Source organism: Cyanistes caeruleus, chromosome 1 (assembly GCF_971803275.1).
Source record: "Cyanistes caeruleus chromosome 1, bCyaCae1.hap1.1, whole genome shotgun sequence".
Classification (NCBI taxonomy): Eukaryota; Metazoa; Chordata; class Aves; order Passeriformes; family Paridae; genus Cyanistes; species Cyanistes caeruleus.
Window position 1 is genome coordinate 13,249,184 of NC_141701.1, and position 11,376 is coordinate 13,260,559.

The window sequence follows — 11,376 nt, forward strand, 5'->3', positions numbered from 1 at the left end:
GAGAGTTTTTTTTATATGGCTATAAGGTAACTGTTGAATTTCTTAGTGTTAAATTCAACACTAATTTTGCTTTAGTATTTAGCAGAAAGGTAAGAAATTCTCCATTTAAGGAATTCTGAAGCCCAGTGAAATGCATTCTCATTTAACATACTTCTGTTGAAAATATGAGTCCTCAGAAATTGCTTTCCACTTTAAGTTCTGAGCATGTTTGTAAATTCACAGAGATTTTGTACATATAAATGCTCAATGAAACCAGATTTCCACCAACGGAATTCTAAGATTTCAAGACCATTTTATAAAACTGTGTGAAATGTTTCAAGGATGCATCAACTAGCATCATTCAATGCTGAATAACGGCCAGTTAGATAGGTTAGGTTGTGGCACCATTATCACATCCTAGAGTTTTGAATTAAATTTCAATCTCCATTTGACTGATCCCCAAATTCCACAAATATAAAATGGATCCTAGGCAGATCTTGATTGTATCCGTGCTGAGTCATCCTCTTTGAAATGCAACTTCTTTTTTCAATCCGGTGTCATATAATTGTTATCTATATATTTTCACCAACCATGTAACTTACAGTGGTTCCTTTGGATCATAGGTCCTTGCTCAAGACATGGTGCTGTGAAATGTCATGAAAGTTTCATCAAAATGAAGAAACTGATGTCTGCAGCTTCCCTATTTCCTGCTCTCTTTGCTGTTGCAGTTTGACTGTATTTGTTCCCAGAAAAGACATGTTAGCTAACTTTATCACTTACTGTTTTGCATCCTCCTTGCTTTTCTCCTGCCTTCCTTTTCATTATGTCAGCCTCCAATCCACTGGAGTTTCCCATGACCCAGAGAGTTCCTGCTGGTCCATAAAAGGTTTCGTGTTAACTCAGTGAATGCTCAAGGCCATGCTCACTTGGACAAATAGCTTTTTCAGCACTTTCAGCTTTTTTAGTCTTTCTTTTTAGGCCAGACTGTAGATATTGGGTAGGACTCAAGAGAAGGCATGTGAGGTTGGACTAGCTCCATTTCTATCAACTGTGCCCTCTGCTCCTTGCCCTGAGGTAGCTCCCAAACTATAGTCCAGAGTCACCCCCAATATTCAGGCAAACACCACAACCATGTCAAAAATATGGACGTGAATAATGAGTTTGATGCTTTATCTGCTCTCTCAAACCCCAACCAAATTTAATCTTTCCTTCTAGAATTACTGTGGCAATCAGATCTTTCATTTCACCTCTTCTCCCTGACAAGTCTATCCTACTTCACTTGTTTGAGCTACCAGAACTGAAAGCAGGTGGTTGCTACAACATGTTTTGTGGTTCAAAGCACTTTACAACCTCTATCTGAATGTACTGTGCAATTATGAAAATTTGAGTCTGTGCTGTTCTTAAACCTTAAATCAGTTCTATCTGTAAGCTAGAAGAAGATTCCCTTCATTTTCTTCCCTAGATCAACACTGGATTTAATGAATTCAATATGTGTATATTCTAAGTCAGCAGGGACACTAGGATAATGGGAATTACCTAATTGACACATACCACCACCCACACACTTCATAAAATCCAGTCTCAAATTTACTAGTATTCCATTTGAAGCAGGCTTTTCCCAGTGTAGCTCCATGTAAAACTGTTGCACATTTCTGGTCCAGTGTTGCATGGCTACAGGTCTAGTCTTGTGAGATACTAAGCCCATACATATAGTGGAGGAGGCAGTGATCTCTGCCTGCATCTACAGGTCTAAATTCAATGTACACTTTGCCTGAGGGAAGACTATTATTTTTTATTTTACTTGTCTTAATAAAAATTCTTTGAAGTGCTAATTATCCTTCTGCTGCCACTTGTTGGTATATGCAGCATGTACTGCTTTGTGATATTTCTATCTTATCTGTTTACTATTTTCTAGTGAGTGGCTTACTATGAGCAATTCATTCCTTCATTTGCTCTTTTACCTCCTTGTAACAACATCTGAGTTCAGGGTGGAAACTTCCACTTCTCTGCTGGAAGAGATCAGACAGTTGACAGAATTTTTGCCAAGGTATACAGAATTTCTACATGGGTATTTTCTACAAACTTGGCTATTTGTAGCCCACATGGTCCTGTCATACTTTTGTCAAGATACGACTGGTACTTTCAGAAATGTTGCCTTTTTTTTAGATTTGGTGTTGAGACCAGGTTTCAAACCCGCCCACAAATTCTGTTAGCTGAGCTACATGCCAGAGAACAGCATATTTTAGCAACTGTCTTTTATGCACTTCATTAAGTGCAAATGTAACAGGCATCTCAGTGTTCTTCATAATGAAAGGATTCTTTGAGTGTTAAATACTCCTTTGGTTGTTTTTAATCAAGCTTAATATGTGTGAAATTTGTGGGAACGACAGTCCCATAGACTAACAGCAACAACAGGTACAGCCAGAAATCCTAACTTGCATAACATATGCATAACATACCACCACTTTCCTTACCCTTTGGCCTACTGAGAGAACCTTGTTGATCAGTTTTGCTCTCATGGACATTCAGTTAGAGTACTCCCTGTTGTCTTTCAGCAATGATATCCAGAGGTGGCTTTTTGACATTGGAACTTAAGGAGAAGGTGTAAATACCATTTGGTTTCCTTATGCAATTTAATTCACTGTAGAACCCTGTCTGTGCTTTCACAGCTGGCAAAGTGGGAAAGACCATTCCACAATTGGACAGTGCCATGCTAGTCATCTGCAAGTATTCTGGGGGCTAACTTGTCAGTTAGATAATCAGCTTTTAGCAAAAATCTCCCATCTAGGGTTATCTTGAAGCAAAGACATAAAGCAAGTGGGACATGTTTATAGGTTAGTTTCAACTTCACTTAAAACAATAGGCTTGAGGTGTTATTTGCCTGCTCATTTCAAAGGGTTGTTAACGAGATGGCCAGTGCTGATAAATGTCATCACACTATGTCCTTTTTACACTATGTTCCAGATCAAAAACCTGGACTGAGCACATGTACCCTTCTTGTGTTGCCTGCTTACAGAGCAATTATGTCCTGGGCACATTTTAGCCACTGCAGAGCCAGGCAAACCCATCTTAAGTTGCCTGTCCCAGGGGAGCTTGTTTCAGTAGACTTGGGAGCACTCAAAAAGCATGGCAAAGGTGAAGAAAAGGAGAGATGGGATATCCTAGGGAACTCCAGCAGAGAGGAATACGGGCAGGAACATCCAGCAGACTTTCCCTGTGACGTGACCCAGGCTGTGTCCACCCCCCAAAGGGCTCCAGTCAGCTATGCAGTAGAAAAAGTATTAAGCAAGTTATATTTACAGCTTATTCAATGCTGTAACTGGTAGAATAAAACTGCCTGCAGACATAATAGGCTGACAAATATATTCCAAAGACCATACAAAAACATAGCTTAAAATGAATCATGACTGCCATGTAAATCAAATACAAAATCCATTTTAATGCTCTCAACTGTATTTCCACTATTTTTTTAATATATTTTTAAAAATTATTTCCCATTTCATCTTCACTTTTTACTCTTTTCACACCTTGCCAGAGCAATCTCCCAGACACAAGGACATCTTCAGTTGTTTATTCACTCATTAGAAGTGAAACATTTTCATATATCTCCTTTCCTGGTGACATATATAGATATATGTAGATATATGATGTAGATATATGTAGATATTTATATAGATATACATGTGTGTATATAGATAGATAGATATTTATATTTTGTATATACATTTGAATGTAAGAGGAATAAAAGATATCACTTTTCCAGACGTAATTCAATAATGAACTGAACATCAAGAGCTTGTAAAACTTGAAATGAACTAAAATCTGCAAATTTCATTTTTTCTGGTCATGCCCCATCTCGTCCATCCCAGTAATCTCCAGTCTTTCTCATCTGTGCTCTCTCCCCTGACAGCTCCAGGCCTGTCCATTCCCTCTCTCACCACAAAGATGCTTTAGTAAAACTCATATTTTTTCCACACACCTGGCAAACTTTTGCTTCGGTTTTAAGAACAGAAGTGAAAAACAGAAGTTCAGTAAGTTTTTTTTCACTTCCAAACTTTCTTAATTCAAGGAGTGGGAAAGATATACGGTCTTAGAAACAAACACACATTCTGAGGGACCTGAACCCCTGACACAGCTTTCCTGTGCTGAGAAGATGGATCTACTCTTCCTTGTCTGCTGCATTCTGAAAGAGAAGTCGAAGCGAATTTGCACCGTTCCAGTGCAGAAGCCAAGTGAAGCAGCAGCGCCCCACATATTCTTATTTCCAACCCATTTGACAAAAACTACATCGAGACTCACTAAGTCAGAGCCCTCTTCTTTTGTTCCTCAGCTCCAGCTTGAATGAACCCAGATTTTCCCCAGATCTTCAAACAGATCCCCCGACACCGCCCGGCCCTCACAGAGAAAGGAGAGCTGGCAACTTCAAGAGCAGCGGCCGCTCCTCCCCGCTCGGAGGCCGCGGCACATCCCGCCTTTGATGTGGCTGACCTCCCACAACTGGAGCGGGCTGCTGCTCCTCGGCTCGCCTTTCCCCCGGGGCCATGAATTATCCTGACAGCTGACTCCTGACAGCCGACACCTCCCCGAAGGGCTCCGGCCTACTGTGGGAACCGGCACCGCGGGGGGAGCCCGAATGCATCTCCCGGGCTGGAAGTGGGGCACTTGCTGCTCGATGAATGTTTCCATTTTGCTGAGAGACAACCACGGGCCTGAGGGCCTGAGCTGGGTCTGAAAGATTGAAAGTGTTTCGATGTGAGGACTCAGCTGGTCTCGTGACAAAACAGAAGCCAATTGTGAAATCTGAAGACATTTCCAAATCTGCCCGGTTTCTAAAAGGGCATTAAGATCATTTCAATGTATAACTCCAACAGGAAGCCTCCATGGGTCATTGGTTTGTGACTCCCTTTACTTCCTCTTTTGTGCCATCCTTCCCCCACACGTATCCTCCCCTTAACACTTTCAAGAAATAGGAATTTATGAAATTATTTTTCTTCTTACTGGACTCAGTCCACAAAAAATCTGCAGAAATTAAATGTGTAAACAAACAGTGGACATTGTTATTTATAAAATAACTTTTTTTTTTAATACTTATATTTTTCTCATGGGGAATAAACAAATCAAACTGCATAACAAAAATCGGAAATGTTACTTAAAAAAGAAAAAATTACATGATAAATTCACTCACATTCTGCCCCAGCTGCAAACTTACACATGGACAACACTGTAACACATTCAAAAGATCATTCATAATATGTGATTTAGGGCTGGATCATTCTATGAATTAGAGTTTTAGGTAAAGAGCCTGTTACAGTTTTTTGTTCTGTATATTATACTAGGAAATATGCAACTGAAGAAGCCCCCTTGGATTATTAATCATAGCCTGTAATCATAAGTCTGTATAGTGCAGGTGTCTTGACAGATCAATCCACCTCAGCCATAAAATTGTTCCTCTAGAAAGAAAAGAAGAATAAAAAGACATTGTTGGTGTCCTGTATTAGCTTGGTTTAAAGCACAAGGTGTTCTTTAAAATTTGAGCACCAATACATAAAACCAAAATATCTCCTTATTTGCCAGCATGGCCTGAGACATGTTCCTTCTAGCCCCGGACTGAGTCGGAAGTCTTATCTTGAGCAGGTGAAGTAGAGCAAAAGACCTGAGAGTAGAAATGTTTTGGGGAGCCTTTGGGAACAGCCCATCTATCAGGTGCACTGGGAATAATTCACCAACCTCAGACATTTTTTCATCAAGAAATGTAAAGAAATATCAAGTAGAACATATCCAAATATACTTCCTCAGTTGGAATAAATCAGCCTTATTCAGCAGATTTATGCTGACTTGCACCAGTTAAACTCATAATGAGTTTTGGATTGCATTCTACACAGTACTCACATAAATTAGTATATTTTACTACATTTTTACCAATACTTTTTCCAGCAAACCGAAATGGGCTCAAGCTGTCCTTTTAAAACAATATAAATACTTATGCATTTCTCAGCTTTGAGAATGTCCTCTTCTTCACTGCCACTGATGGGTAGCAAGTGATTGCAGCTGATAGTTATCTGCTAGCCAGAGGATATGAATGTGCTAATCTTACTTCCAATATAAACAACAGTTGGGGCAACTTTTTTGCAATGTAAATGGTTTGTTGGGTGCATTTTATGACACAGCTTGTGGCATCACAAGCACTGGTCATTGTTTTCTTTTCTTTAAAATTAAGTCAGAGTATTTCACAGCATTGTTTGTCACCAAAATAAATTAGGTCCATTTGTGTATGATCTAGGTGCAATTGTGCACGTAGGCATTTGTATTCAGTTTTTAAAAGGGATGCAGTTATCAAGAATTCAGAAGTTGCATGAACTGCATGTAAGCACTTAAGAGGTTTTTCTTAACAATGAAGAGGATTAAATACACAGAAAAAAAATATGTAGGGCTTATGTTTCTCCTCCCCAGTTACTGAGATGTGCACTAACCTTGTATTTTCAGGTAATCTTTCATGTCAAGAACAGATGGATACTTGCCCTGGTTGGTTACTGTTTGCTTAAAAAGTGCACTTCATTTTTTTCATATGAATTCGAGACCTATGAGGCTGCCCAAAACAACCCCAAAACCCTTAGAGTCAGAAAAAACTGGATTTGAGTCTTTCTGTTTGTTTATCCAGAGTAATTTTAAAAGACATTTAAAAACTGCTATTAACTTAAGTGAACTTCACATTTCCAGTCACTGAGCTCACTGGGAGATGAAAGGATCCTCCTGGCCATTGCTCAGCACTTTCCCTTTGCTCTGCCCTGTCCCACCATGGAGGTTATTAACTTTTTACAAGCACTGCTCACATCCTGTCTTTGATGGATGCTGCTAAGCTTGTACTTAGATTACAGAATTTCCTAGCAAGGCCATTTCGTTATTGAGAGGGAGGAAATTTTAACACAAGGTGGTTTTTTTATATCAACCCCTCCATTCTCCCCATAGAAATTTGCATGGGGAAACAGTTTCAAGGATTTTCACACCACACCACCCTGAGGCCTCAATGGACGGTCATGGGTGTCCCAAGCACAGGGTGCAGTGATAGGTTTTGGGCTGGTCCTCTGCTGCTTTTTGTGTCCAGCTGCAAGTGACAAGGAGGCTTTGCCTGGGACTTCAATGCTGGTCTCTTGCAGCTCCCACTAGGACACAGGAAACCTGGGGTGACCTGTGGGAAGACTGAATGAGAATAGAAAGGAAAGGGGGAAGAAAAAGGGAAAAGAAATCACTCTTTTTCCTTTCTGAAACTGTTGTCCCTTTTCAAAGTGAAAAAAAAAAAAAAAAAAGAGAGAAGGTGGAGAGGGAGGCCAGAGGGGAAGAAATTTTTCTGCTACCTCATTACTCTGCACTCACTGTAAGCTCCCAGCTGTGGCCTGCCTAGCTCCCACCCTTCACGCCCCTTTGGCCTGTGCACCTAAATTTCTCACAAACTTCTTCCCAGCTGGAAATGTAAATCAAGACGCATTCAGAATTTAAAACAAAAATAAAAACAAAAACCAAACATGAGTAAGAATGTCATTCTCCATTATGGATTATGTAAAAACAAATATAGCTGCTCTTCACCATCTCTAACTTTCTGTGATTTTTAGCTGAAGTTTCATGACTCATGATCTTTTCTATCTAAAAAACTTACTGGCTTTATTTTTTTTTCCTCAGTGGAAAAAAAGCTGACACCAGATGTTTCTTTAGGCTCTTCCCTGTCCTGAGTGAGTAAACACCAGAGACAAACAGGCTGTTCTGTCATCTTGCTCCTCTCCAGAACACTAACAATTTTAACACTTAGTTAAGAAAAAGAAATTTAAACTGCTACCAACTGCATTTCCAGCTAAAGATATGTAAGTCTTCACTCTTAAAATTAAATAAAAGTTTTCAGTCATGAATAATCTGACTGTTTATGAGCAGTGTGGTATGATGCACAGATACAATAAAGCTCTTGTGCTGTCCAAGCCCTTGGCTGAAATGAGTGTGTCTCCTGGCCCAGGAAAGCAACAGCCTTTTCTAACAGCCGGCTGTCAGTATTTTTAAACCTTCTCTCCTAAAATAACATGTCGATGTTTGCCTACCTGAACTTACAGGAAGAGTGAATGAAAATTTGTGGGCACACCACTGTAAATGGATTTTGTCACAGTTTCTATGATGTCATCAGATTATTTATCCTACTGTGCTAAGAAACTGAGAATTGCATTTCCCCTTGCAGCCCCCTCATCTCTGAAGGCATTGGTGAACTCCTTTTTTTTGTTTTTAACATCTCTGAAAGCAAGGGGTTGAAATTGTGGAGAGTAAACTACCTACCCCTCCTGAGGTGAAGGTGGATGCATTGGATCCATTCTGCCAGCTGGCATTCAAGCTTGCCATGTTGCTTACATAGCAAATATATCTCAAAGCAAATCTCAAAAAAACCCACCAGACAATTTTAATTCCTTCCCTGTCAGTAACACCACTACATTTATTTAGCAGCTAGGAATGGGACTAGCTGGTATTTTATCTTCTACTTATATTATATGAAGACATTTGACAGAGATGAAAGAGTAAACAAGCTCTCAGGTCCCAAGATATTTTTATACTGAGACCACTACATCTGCAAATTATAGGTATTTTAAACTTTTTTTAAATTACACACACATAAAATACAAGATCACTGCATGGTTAGTTAATATTATTTTAATATCACCTTTCATGTAGAAAAATGTTACTTCTACCTCAGTCTTTGCTTAATAAGTAATTCAAAGAACAAATCTTGGGTGTAGATGTTTTCTCAGCTTACCAAAATTATTTAAAATTAAGTTTCACTCTATCCTTGTCCAGTAGGCAGAAGATAGAGTTATGAATCTTCTGGGATCTACTTATCCATTCAAACATAGATGCCTACTTTCACATGGACACAGGTAGGGGTTTTTTTGCCGCTAGGATCCTGGTATGCCCCAGGGCAAGACATAATCCTGTAAGCCATTGTTTTCACTACAGGCAGTAAAACACATTTATGCATATGTGCATTTTGCAGCAGGAACTGTAGCCAGTCATTTGCTGGCTACAATTCCCGGAGCAGCTCTTCTGCACAACCCTGGGGGTTTGGGTTGCAGCACTGTGATGGGTAGAATGTGTTTGTGGATGGTGTGGAGGGATTTCAGACAGCAAAAGCTGTCTGATACAGGTCTGGGGGATGTCTGGGAGTGAGAAAAGTACTGTCTCCTACTGTCAGTGGGAAGCAGGCCCTGGAGCAAATCCTCTGTAGCTGAGAAAGGTCCTGAGTGAGAACTAATGCACAAGAACTGTGGGTGATGAAGCGGGGGGAAGCTGGGACAAGGGAGGGAGCAGGGTCACTAAAATAGCCAGGAAGTCTGTCTGGAAACTGCTGTTTCAGTAGTGCAAATGACTTCAACTTAATCTAAAGTCTGATTTCTCCTTTGGCTCCCAGCAGTCTGTGCAATGCAGCCCTTCCTGTGGAAACCATGTGCATGAGCTTGTACTTAAATAACTTGCAGAATTGAGGGGCACCCATGGAGAGGACACCTTAGAAAATTGTATTTATGAAACATTAAGATAGAACATGATAATTTTTGGGGCTGCATCAGAGCTGGGTTTTTGTGGCAGGGTGTCAAAAGCTGTTCCTTGTATTGTTTTGGTTTCCTCTGAAACTGCAGAGTAGCCCCACTTCCTTCAGTATTACAGCCATCCAGATGGATCAGGGTGATAAATGGTGAGAAATACTCTGCAATTTAGCTACATATGGAAAACATGCTTTGAAAAATGTGTTTAGTTTTCTTTTTAGACGTGAATGTGGAGATTTTCTAATCTTAGATGTATTTTTGGGTCTTTAGTTCAGTTTCCCAGTATACATTTATGTCTTTATTCCACCAGAGTTAAATTTAGGATTATATTAGTTTTGCAGTCAGGAAGGAAATGCTTTATTCTTGCTAGTTTCACATTTCTGCACCATTAATTCATGGTAAGATGAATTTTTAAGACATAAGGTGACTTTTTTGTTCTCCTCTCCCAGGCAGGACTTTATGACAATGTCATAAATAGATTGAGAAATGAAGACTAATTCCTATCCACTGAGACAGATTTAGACTCATCTATGCTTCAACTTACACATCCGGACCATGTTGCTACAACTGGCACTGAATCACCTGCTGGTGCTCCTTTACTGCTGAAGGGACCAGGGTCAGACAGACTGGAAAGCTCCACAGTCTAAAATGGTCTTTTAACTTATAAAGTATGACAGTATTTATGTGGATGATCTGCATGTGGCCTACATCTCTGATAGTATAATTACTCTTTAAATAGAGAGCCATTAAACACTAGTTTAACTTTGGATAGAGATGCAAATTCTTTGAATATTAGTTTCCTGAGTATTTAGAAAGAGCATATTAGCACTTAAGTGCATAATTTGATGTCATAAAAATGTGTGGCAACCTAGTTCATAGGCAACATGAATAAGGATAAATGAATGAAGAGAGACTTTCGTGCTACTCACCAAAACACTGTGAGTCAGATGTAAACCATTCACTTTCTCCAATATCCAACAAAATGCCCACACGGTGAGCAATTTCACACAAAATGAGAAACCTGCTGCTGCTGCTTTCTTGTATTACTGCATACTAGCAAAAAAAAAATAAAAAAGTGACAAAATGTTGATTTCTTTATTAACCCAAATTCTGGGATGAGTTTCAGAGCTCTAGATAAATGGTAATACTCTCTCATGAAGTGTTAACAAAGCATAGTTGCTTTGGAAACTCATGCTGTTGCTTCATTCTTTGTCATTTCAGGGGATGCTGGTTCTTTCTATGTGGGAAGAGGGAGTTTGGTTGCATGGTCTTTTTGAGCAATCTTGGATGCCCACCCTAGCATGCAGCACAATGTCACATGCAATTAGTGCATGTTTTGCATGTGGCCATGCAAAACATGGCCACAGGACATAAAGAAGTGGTGGCAATACCCATCCACAGCCTGTAGGAACCCTATTTTGCATGTGCAAACCTTCTAATCGTCTTAGGCATTTTGTGGGGTGTTCTATACTGAAACAGGATGTCTCAGGAAGTGAATAAACTGAAGACCATTCAGGATAAATTTACTTGTCTTTGGTATTATCAGTCAATGTTGGTAGTTTCTATAAAATATTTAGTTTAAATACGCAAAATAAGAGACTATAAATCAGCTTTATGATGTTTATATGTTTTCCTTGTGAGATTGATAAAGTCTGTTTCTTGCTTCATCTTGTCTTCTCTCCATTACTTTTAATTTTCCAGATGCAATTGACACCCATTTAATCCAAACACTTCAGATTCCTTTTATGTAGGCATTACCTTACAGAATTTCTAACTGCAGAGCTGACTGTATTTAACTAATTTCAAGGTTTCAGATTTAGGGGGTTATGAG

General features: G+C 39.5%; 2 long non-coding RNA genes across 4 annotated transcripts in view; one reads left to right on the plus strand and one right to left on the minus strand.

The window, feature by feature from the left end:
- LOC147655312 (uncharacterized) overlaps window positions 1-4,584 on the minus strand; it is a 31,240-nt gene extending 26,656 nt beyond the window's left edge. Inside the window, exons 1-2 of one of the 3 annotated variants that reach the window (XR_015283980.1) lie at window positions 4,468-4,584; window positions 760-848 (exon numbers count right to left, since the gene is read on the minus strand). This is a non-coding gene — a long non-coding RNA (uncharacterized LOC147655312). Of the gene's footprint in view, window positions 1-759; window positions 852-4,278 lie in introns of all 3 variants that reach the window. The other 2 variants (XR_015283971.1, XR_015283975.1) reach the window with 2 other exon arrangements.
- A 196-nt stretch (window positions 4,585-4,780) lies between these two features.
- LOC147655314 (uncharacterized) lies at window positions 4,781-10,998 on the plus strand. Its single transcript, XR_015283987.1, has 4 exons — window positions 4,781-4,870; window positions 7,654-7,832; window positions 8,803-8,882; window positions 9,995-10,998. It is a non-coding gene; the product is annotated as an uncharacterized LOC147655314 (long non-coding RNA).
- Window positions 10,999-11,376: the final 378 nt, after the last annotated feature.